This window comes from Alligator mississippiensis, chromosome 8 (genome assembly GCF_030867095.1).
Source record: "Alligator mississippiensis isolate rAllMis1 chromosome 8, rAllMis1, whole genome shotgun sequence".
NCBI lineage: Eukaryota > Metazoa > Chordata > Crocodylia > Alligatoridae > Alligator > Alligator mississippiensis.
The window spans coordinates 31,526,210-31,536,967 of NC_081831.1; the positions used below are offsets into that span (position 1 = coordinate 31,526,210).

Sequence of the window (10,758 nt, forward strand, 5' to 3'; positions counted from 1 at the left end):
AGCAATGATAGAATGGACATTTCCAAATCTATTGCATAATTATAAAAATCCAGGATGGACATCTGAAAGAGGTATTTTGGTGTCACATTACTCCACTATACAGGAGATCAACAATGCTATTGTGGCAAAATTTCGAGGCCAAAAATGGATTCATACAAGTGCAGGTGCTCTTTTAGAGGATGAAAGTGTTAGGCTGTGCCAATTGAGTACTTGAATTCCATGGAGGTGTTAGATTTGCCTCCACATCAGCTCCACCTTAAGTCTGGGATGCTCATCATGCTTCTGCAAAACCTTGCCCCTAAGCATGGTCTGTGCAATGAAACACGGCTATTGGTGCAATCTGTCATCAACAGCAGACTACATGAGGCAAAATTTTTTTGGATCAGAAAGAACAGTACTAATTCCTTAGATAGCACTGAAGTTGTCTGACGACATTTCCATTGACATGGACATGTCAACAATTCCCTGTGCAGGTGGCATTCAGCATGACCATCAATAAAGTCCAGGGGCAAACATTAAAAAGAGTAGGAGTGTTCCTTCAGGATCCTGTCTTCACCCATGGACAACTATGTGTGGCTGTTTCCAGAATCTCCCACCCAAAACACATCTGATTTGCAGTGACTGCTGACTTGAGTAACAAAACAAGGAATGTTGTGCATATGGAAGTGTTGTAAAGCTCTTACAGTAAGAAAGTGTGATATGTTTCAGGATTCTGTGTATGTGGAAGTGTTGTGAAGCTGTTGAAGTGCAATAAAATGTGATCATGTGATCTCAAGCAAAAATTGGCTCATTGGATTTTCATGCAAGCAACACTGCACGGGGGATCTAGTATTTTATTATTCCTGAGTCCTGTCTCTGAACTACCACCAGACTCCTTGTATAAAATGTGAAGGTGCAAAGCACTTCAGTATGTTGCTTTTCTAGGAATAATTACAGATGCAGAGGAACTCCATTAGAAATAACAGCCTCCTAAGTTTCCACAGGTTTCAGCACCTCCAACACTTAAAGGCACAGTTCATCATGTATTTGCTTTCATATCAGAGAATGCTAATTGCTCACACTATTGCCCATTCATAAGTGCTCAGCTTTGTGGGAAATAAGAAAACTTTTCACATGTAGTGTTAATTCCTTTGATGATAAAGTTCTGGATCTGCTATATCAGCTCATAAACTTCCCTGTGCCAGGAAGCCTTTATTTAGCATCAAAATTTATCACTGCTAAGCATATAAATAATACATTAGCCACTCTGAGCAGTGATAAAATTAGCAGTATAAACAGAGAAAGTAAATGACCTTAGTGGAGAACCATTGTTGATTCTGACCCAACACCTACCAGGATGATTAGTCACAGCAGATCAGCACAGTGCAAAAGGGGCCCATGGGGCTTGTTTAGAAATCAGAGACTCTTACTGTTTATTTTATGGAACAGATTTAATTCCCACTGTGAGTTTCTCTATAAGCACCAGGTCATGACCTCATCTCCATTTCTCTGGACTCCAGAAATCTCAGGGGTAAAACAGTTAGACAACTGAAAGAGAATGTGCAAATAACTCCTGGAAGCTAAACTGATTCCACTTCCAAACTGAACATAGAGGAAAGCCCTTGGCTTTTGTGAGTGTCCAAGGTGAATGTGGGACAGACAGTAGTCACTGGAACAAGAGAATGTGATTCTGTATTGGACTAAAGCACTTGGATTTCCTCTGTATCATTTGAACCCTAGGAAATATCTAGCCTCAGGAGGAGGGTATGACTTCTCCTTCACTGCCTGTACATGTCTGATTAGTGAGGCATTCACATGAGTGTCCTCACCACAGGATCTAAGAACCTGCCACACCTTCTCTGGAAAAATTCTCAGTGAAATCTTAGTTATATGTGGTGTTTGCAATTCATGCCTGTAGAAAGAGCCAGCCCAAGCACTGACTGAAATAGGTTTCAAGACAGATCAGTTGTGTATTAGTTCTGTTCTTGCTCAATGCTTAGAGGTTGTGAGATCTATATGATCTGCCCCTGAATATTCTATACCATATTACAAACATTAGGGCTGCACAAGTAAGCACTCAAAGATCAGGATTCACACATAACCCTAACTCTGACCTGTGTGTTCACATTGTGATGCTAATCACATAACATCTCTCAAATAATATAACATAGGAGTATGCCATTCGCCCCTCCTCCAAATTTAGGATTTACATGGAGTGCAGGGTTGCGGGGGGGGGGGGGGGGGGGATGAAATTCTATCCCCATTGAAGTCACAGGGAGTTTTTCATTAATTTCTGTTACACTAGAATTTCAGCCTTGTTTAGTCAAAGCACTGGGTACTGCTCTATCGTGCTTCCAAGATAAGCCTGCATATAAATAAAAGACCCCAAAATTGTGATTTGAGGGTGAAAAGACTTTTGTTCTCAACAGAGTGAACATTTAAACTTTCACACAGATTCTTCATGTTGGACAGGCTGTTCAAAGTTGAGCTGCCAAATACCAAAACATAGAAAAATTTATAAGCATCTGTGTCCCTCTCTGTGCATGTCTGTGTGACTAGATGAGTGGTGCTTTCTTATTATTTCAGACCCACTAATTTGTTAACTTTTCATTGTTTAAATTATTTTTCAGTCATCACCTTTGAGGATGGACAACCTTCAGCTTCAAATGACTCAAAATACCTACAGGTATGCTGAATGACATGTTAGGTGTTTATTTTTGAGTCAATGGACTTTCTAAGAATGCACTTTTATTACTGGAACGGAAAGGTTTTTAATTATATAAAGGTTACCTCTCCAAAAAGAGCTGTTTAGGAATTATTAATTTATATTACTGAGTTTAATCAACCTGCTAATTCAAATAATTTGATATGTTATCAGAGATGGTGCAGATTTTAACTAGGTAACTGACAAATAGAATCATAGAACCTACTGTTGCAGTAGATTTTCCATTAGTGGTAATCTGTAAATCACAAAGGGATGCTTTTGAAAAAGATATGCTTTCATTCAAAGCAGAACTAACTCAAAGCAGTCCCATGGCCTGTATGGGTGCCTATACATGAACAGAGAGGCTGCTCCAATATGCTGTAAGATTAATTGAGTCTGCTGGAGCATGGTAATTATCACACTCCAACAGACTCAAGCATCACATGTATCAACGTCCCCACACTGAAAAATGGTGGTGGGGATGCTTTAACTAAAGCTGATTCAGATGGGTAGGCAGGATGGGAGCGCTATGAGAGGTATGGCAGAATTTTGGGCAAATCCCTCTTTCAATATAGAGTTAGCCCAGGCCCAAAGTTCTTAACTATATACAATTTATTGAGTTGCAAACATTTATATATAAAACTCTGTAAAATAGATACAGGTACAGGTATAGATACAAATCTACATATAAAGAGCTGTTAGCAAAAGGAAGTCTGCCCCAGGGAGGGCATTCAGGTAAGTACCCATGCCCCAGAGCCCAGAAGTGGTATGGATCCCGGGACTGTCAATCCAGCAAGTTTATACCACAAATGGGTTACCTAATAAAGCCATCCTTACAGAGCCCATTATACAGAATTAATACAACCAACTATGTATAACACCAACAATAGCAATAGATACCAAATGGGAAGCATAACTGTACCAGATATTAGATGCACCCTATCTGAGTTCCAACAACTTTGTCCCTCAAATAGAATAGTCTTCTCCTCCTAGACCCCCTGGGTGTTCCACAGAACCCTCCCTAGTGTATATTTGAGGTATCCTTCCCTCCTACCCTGGATCGTGGAGGAGGTACGGCGCCTTTCCCCTGCCCACTCCTCCCAGGGTCCCTTGCCCGGGGGCACCTACCCTGTGGGACCCGGGTTCCTGGTAACTCATGGTCCTTCCACTGGGGGCTGTTGATCTGGCCTCTGGGTCCCTGCACCATCTCAGGCCTCCTGGAGCCATCGGCTTTGAGTTAGAGGTCTTTCCTTCTGGGCCCTCTGCCCTGTGCTGGGCACCCAGAGAGCTCCTATGGGAGCCGAGCCCTCAGTGGCTCTGGTTCCCAAGCCTCATGCTGAGGGTCTTTCCCCTTCCCGGGCCCTGCTCTGGGCACCTGGGCTCTTTTAGTTTAATGCTGAGCCACACTGTGGGGCTCCGATTACCTGGCCTAGAGCCAGGGCTAACTTGAACAGCTTTGAGCTGCTCTCAGGGTTGACTCTCTGCGCACTGACTTGCGCGCTGTGTGGGGCCCGAGCAGCTTCGAGCTGCTTTCAGGGTCAGCCGTCTGTGTGCTGATCTATGCATCGCCCCACGCAGCCACTTGCTGGGTTTGCAGGCTCAAGCCACTTCGAGCAGCTCCCAGAGCCTGAGCACCGTGTCCCGATCCGTGCACCATTGAGGCTTAGGCAGGGTCCCAATGACAGTCTTCTCCAGAGCTCCTCTCTCCTCGCCATTCCTTGCCACATCTGCCCAGTTGGCTGAGCAGACTGGGCTTTTATTTACACTGGAGATCCTGCCCCGAAGTCCACCAGACCTGTAAAGCACATTCTTCAATCAGGTCCAGGGGCTTCCCATCTCCCTTCCCCCCCCCCCCCCAACCCCAGCAAACAGGGGTGGGGCAAGCTGCTCCCAGCTGTTACCTGATTGGTGGAAATGTTCCACCAATCTGAAGTGTCCTTCCCCAAGGCTGGCTTGCCAGGCAAAAGCAGTGACCTTGCCACAGGAGTAACCAGCCTCCTAACTCCCCACAGGTTTTAGCACCACCAACCCTTAAAGGCACAGTTCATAATTATTGGCTTTTGTATCAGGGAATGCTAATTGCTAACAGTATTTCCCATTCATAAGTGCTCAGCTTTGTGGGAAATAAGAAAACCTTTCACATGTAGTGTTAATTATTTTAATGATAAAGTTCTGGATCTGCCATGTCAGCTCTTAAACTACACTGTGCCAACATGTAGGTTGAATCTTCCTTCCTCACACATAACAGCTATTCTATATGCTCACTATTTCTCACTTCCAGAGGCTTATAGCTTGGTCACATAACACTTGTTTCTCCCCAGAACAGCACCAAGGGGGCACACTTAGGATGCTGCATGCTTCCTGACTCTATGACCTTAGAATTTGCCACAGAATTCACCCTGGCTCAAAACTGCACCACAAACCAATTTTTATTTCAAATAATATTTCCAGGCTTTTATGGTGGCAATGTGCATGCTACAAATAGGAATTAAATATAACTGATGTAGTGACAACTGTTTGAGTCAACCTGAATCATCGGGATGATGACTGAAATCTAATGACGCAAACAAGCATCCCAGCAAAGGTGCTCATAACACAGACTTACCCTGCTCCTGATGCACAGTACTAGTTCTTCTCCCTTCTGTCTCCTCCCCATGGCTTTTGCTCCTAAGTTTCCTTTCCCCATTCCTCATGTTATAGCTGACTTTTTGCTGCCTCCAACCCTGTGGGCTATCTATCACCCACTGGCTGTTAGGATTATCTTTAGAAAGGAGCTTCCCCTGCCACAATGCTTTTCCCTTCTGTAGACACTGATTTTCTGTTGCTGGTCCCAGTGTTTTCTTCTGCCACCTCTACTGGGGAACAAGCCATCATGTCACGCAGAACAATAATTTGTCATCACTAGAAAATTTCTAGGGCCTAGACAGACCTTCCCAGAGGCTCCCCACTCCAACATGCAGCTCAGCTTATTTGTATAAGGATTGGCCTCACATCGGCCACTTGCCTTAATTCTCCTATAGCTGACTGGAAAGTATAGTCGGTGAAGATTGGTGGCTTAATTACAAGCACATGCTGGCCAAAACCTACACACAGCCTGATGATTAGAGTTGTCTCAGGAAATGTAAGCAAACTCTGACGCGTGTATATGCCACGTTAGTTTTCCTGTTTTGCAGCTGATTGGCATGTTTAATCCAAACTAAACAATACCTAGTCTGTAGAATCCAGAGTGCTTTCCCAGTTGCAACTGCCAGGTGCTGGCAAGCATAATAGATAAGCAGGTTGCAATGTTCTAACACAGCTTGACATGATCTGCAGCAGTCTTGTGGGGTAATCAAACTATTCCCTCTGTGCTTCTCTATTTCCTGTTCACTTTGTGTTGTCATGCCTATCATGGAGACTCTGAATGGGCAAGGATAAGAGCTAGACCCTGAGGTTCTTGGCTACAGTCTGGAAATCCTTGTCCATAACATGCTCGACCAGTGCTCTCAATTTAGAGTTCTCTTGAATGTCTATTCTGCATTTGATCTTCTTTTGAAGCCTTAAAAGATGGGCCAAATATTGTTGCCAGGGCAGAAGTCGGTTTAAATTTGTCTTTCTTCAGCTTTTCACCTGTCTCTTCAACAGTCACCAGGCCCGTGAAGCCTTGCCATTTTTGAGAGAAGGGAGCAGTGTCTACAGGAGGTGTCATATTTGTTGGTATGGTGAGCTGTAGCTCTGCTCAGTATAATGTAACTAAATGGGGCAAGGCATAGGCAGATTAATGGACAGGCCAGCTGGGCCCAGGCCCAAGGGCCACTACCGATTCAGGGTCCCCAGGATCCTCATCAGCAGGGAAGTGAGAGCCACAGTTTTAAACGTGGTGCTGTTTTTTGTCTCCCAGCAGAGAGACAAAAATGACTCCAGTTTAAAACTGAAGCTTTTGCATTTGCTTCCCTGAGAGCTGGAAGCAGGACCCCTCTACCAATGGGGCGGGGGGTGGGGTGGGGTGGGGGGGGACAGGGCCAGGGCTGGGCCAGCCGGGAGAACAGTGCTGTTCCTGGCAGGGGGGTGGCCAGGGCCAGGTCGGGAGTGCTGTACCTCTCTGAACAGGTGGGCAGTGGCACTGGGTGGGCCTTGGGGGCTATATCCCCTAAAATTCATCTTATCTCCCCTGTAACCACCATTCCCAGTGCCACCACCAGCCCCTAGAGACATGACGTGGCACTCCCAGCCCAGCCCAGTCTGGTCCTGTGCATCTGCGCGGCCACCTAGAATACAGCCGCGCAGCAGCTCCTTGCAGGTAAGTCTAATAGAGGTGGGGGGCAGGACAGGGGGGAGCTAGATGGAGGGGTGGGCAGCTTGTAGTTGGGGGGGGGTGCCTCAGAGTGATCAAGAGTCGGGGAGGGGAAAGTTTGCGCGTCTGTGTGTGCCTCTGTGTCTCTCTCTGTCTCTGTCTGTTTGTTTCTGTTTGTGTGTGTGTATGCATGCGTGTGTGTGCATGAGGGCATCTGTGTCTGTGTGTGTGTCTGTGTATCCACGTGCAAAGAGTTAGTGAGAGTAGAGTGCATGCCTCTGTATGTGTGTGCGTGTATGTGTGTGTGTTTGGCCATGGCAGGGGAGGGGACAGGGAGCAGGGAGAAAAGGAAGGTACAGGAAATCCTCACCATTCACAGATTCACCATTCATCGTTTTGAATATTCGAACCCATGCTCTCTCCCCATGCATGCTCTCTCACATGCCCTCACCATTCTCCCACCACCCCCACCCCCTGCTGCTGACAGTGCTGGTGGCATCTGCAGGAGCTCTGCGCTTGCTGCCGCTGGGTTCCCACTGCCACCACTGTGCTCCCACCACCGCCACGCTCCCACCACCGTTGCCACCACATTTCCGATGTATTTGCAGATTTCACAATTCACAGGGATCTCTGGAAAGTATCCCTCATGAATGGCAAGGGTTTCCTGTATGTGCCCTCCACCCCCACCTCAGCAGGATCTACCTTGCCTCCTCTGCCACCACCAGGAGGGAAAGGGGCCCCTCTCTTTGCTGCTGCAGCCTAGCTCCCATGGGGGTAGGGAGCCTCCAATTTTGTGCTTGCCCAGGGCCCCAATACACATTAATCCACCTCTGGGGCAAGGTATCTGGATGCAGGTAAATCTGGGATTTTTGGCAGCAGGTAGAAGTGTAGCAGATAGAAAAGAGAAAAGAGCAGCAGATATCCTGGTCATCTCATGTGTTCCACTAGCTCGTCAGATATACCACAAGAATGAAATGGAGAGGAGGAAGGCAGCAGCAACAGGAGGAATGAAAATCCCTCCCTGGAGAGTCTGCATACTACAACTGAGATTCAAAGACAGCAGCATTAAAGTATAGAGAAGATCAAGTAGTACAGGTTCTACAGGGTTCTGATGTCATGGACCACATGGAAGGTGACACAGTGCATGCTGTGGTGCAGGTACTGCAGGGTGCTAAACCCATTGCTGATCATTAGAAATGGCTAGCACAGATTTCTTATAATTCAGGCAGTTAATTAAATTCCACCCCACCCGAAAACATGGAGCTTTATAAAATACCATTGCATGCCTGACAATTTGCTATTGGAATTAGGTATGCTGTATGCTGCATAATTCTCAGCAGGCCCTCTCCAGTTGGATTTGTATATTCAGCATTTAGTTCCAGAAGCACCACTTATTGGCACATTCAGTACAGAATCCAATACATGTAAGAAGTCTTATCTACACCTACCTATATTATGATCAGCAGTTGTGATTGCTACCTTACTGTACAGAGCTGAGACATCTCAAGTTGCTGGAGAAACACTATCAATGCTACTTTCGGAAGATTCTTTAAATCCAGTGAGAAGGCAAATGCACCAACATTAGCATTCTTTCACAACAAATACCATGAGCAGAGGCAACAATCATTCAACATTAACTTTGTTGGACCAGCCATGTCATCCAGATGTCTTACTCCAGGCTTCCAAAGCAAGTTTTATTCTCCCAGCTCAGTCAAGGAATAGGCTGAAGAAGAGGGCAGAGAAAGCTCTTCAAAGATGTCCTCAAGGCCAGCTTCAAAAATGCAACATCAACTTTAACTCATGGGAAGCCATCACCCAGAACTGCCCCAAATTGTTGAAGAGTTTGCTGTAAGGGTGTCAGTACTTTGAAACCTCAGGATGACAACAGGAGACAGAAATGTGGGAGCAGGAGAAAGCATTTTTGCACTTAGAAATGGAATTTCTAAACCTAGTGCTTTAAGAATTGACACAACGCTCAGTTGATGAATAGCAGAAAGGCTTGCTTTAATTACTACCAATTAGAAAACTAACTGACAGAAAAACAAAAGGCTTTTTCTTAGTGTTCAATAAATGACCTATTACAGTCCTTGTATTATCTTAGCTGCAAAGAGAACTTTACCCAATGCAAGCAGGAAGCAGTTCTTGTACAGCTTTACAGAGCATGGGTCCTTCACTGGTCGGTGGGTAGCAGGATGGCTTCTTGATCTTCTCTGGACTCCACACATCTTCCTGGCAGTTCTGTTTTGTTTTTGGTACTGTTTTAATTGCATAGCTTCAAAGCATTCCTTCTTGATAGTTGGTTAATCAAAGTCCAAACAAAGCAGGCAAGGACATCATTAACAGGGAGGTAATCCCAACAAGGATCAAAGGGGACAAGAGGGCACAAAAGCCCCCATGGCTCACCAAAAGCATGCGGGAACATCTCCTAGCTAAAAAGGAGGCGTACACCCAATGGAAGGGAGGGGCCATCACCAGGGAGGACTATACCTCGGTTGCTCAGGGCTGCAGGGGGGCTGTCAGGAAGACCAAGGCAGAGATGGAACTGGGACTAGCTACCCAGATCAAGGACAACAAGAAGTCATTTTTTTAAATACATAGGGGGCAAAAAGAAGGTGCTGGGTAACCTGGGGCCTCTGCAAGACATTCTAGGAAATCTGGTCATCACACCAGACGACAAAGCTAACCTATTTAATTTCTTTGCCTCCATTTTCCTGATCAGGGACCAGATCAGCCCGCCCGCCAGGACCCCCTCAGGCCCTGGGGGAGGCGCACCTAGGCCCAGGGTCAGTGAGGATCTAGTCAGGGAACCTCTGGAGAGACTGGACGTATTTAAATCAGCTGGTCCTGACGATCTCCACCCCAGAGTGCTGAGGAAATTAGCAGAGGTCATTGCAGGACCCCTGGCACAGCTTTACAAGCACTCGTGGTGCTCTGGTGTGGTGCCAGAGGACTGGAAAAGGGCCAGTGTGGTTCCCATTTTCAAAACAGGGAGGAAGGAGGACCCAGGAAACTATAGGCCAGTCAGTCTTACCTCGATCCTGGGTAAGCTTTTTGAGAGAATTATCCTGGGGCATGTCCATGAGGGGCCAGCAGGGGAGGTTATGCTTAGGGGCAACCAACATGGGTTCATTAGAGGCAGGTCGTGTCAGACCAACCTGGTGGCCTTCTACGACCAGGTCACAAAATCCTTAGACGCAGGGGTAGCAGTGGACGTAGTCTTTCTGGACTTCAGGAAGGCCTTCGACACTGTCTCTCACCCCATTCTCATTAAAAAACTAGGTGACTGTGGCATCAACACCTACACAGTCAAATGGGTCGCTAACTGGCTGGAGGGCTGCACCCAGAGAGTGGTGGAGGATGGGTCATTTTCAACCTGGAGAGATGTGGGCAGTGGGGTCCCCCAGGGCTTGGTCCTCGGACCCGCACTGTTCAACATCTTCATCAGTGACTTGGAGGAGGGGGTAAAAAGCACCCTGTTCAAATTTGCTGATGACACTAAGATGTGGGGGGATGTGGGCACGCTAGAAGGGAGGAATAGGCTGAAATTGGACCTAGACAGGTTACAGGGGTGGGCAGATGAGAACAGGATGGGTTTCAACACTGACAAGTGCAAGGTACTGCACCTGGGGAGGAAGAACCAGCAGCATACCTACAGGCTGGGGAACTCCCTTCTCATCAGTGCAGAGGCAGAAAAGGCTCTCGGAGTCATTATTGATGCCGAAGTAAACATGGGCCGGCAGTGTGGGGACGCGGTCAGGAAGGCCAACCACACCTTGTCATGCATCCACAGATGCATCTCGAG

General features: G+C 46.5%; 1 long non-coding RNA gene across 1 annotated transcript; it reads left to right on the top strand.

Moving 5' to 3' along the window:
* The first annotated feature begins 2,607 nt into the window (after nucleotides 1-2,607).
* LOC109281784 (uncharacterized) lies at nucleotides 2,608-9,367 on the top strand. The gene is made up of 4 exons (XR_002088547.2): nucleotides 2,608-2,665; nucleotides 6,308-6,379; nucleotides 6,853-6,962; nucleotides 7,905-9,367. It is a non-coding gene; the product is annotated as an uncharacterized LOC109281784 (long non-coding RNA).
* Nucleotides 9,368-10,758: the final 1,391 nt, after the last annotated feature.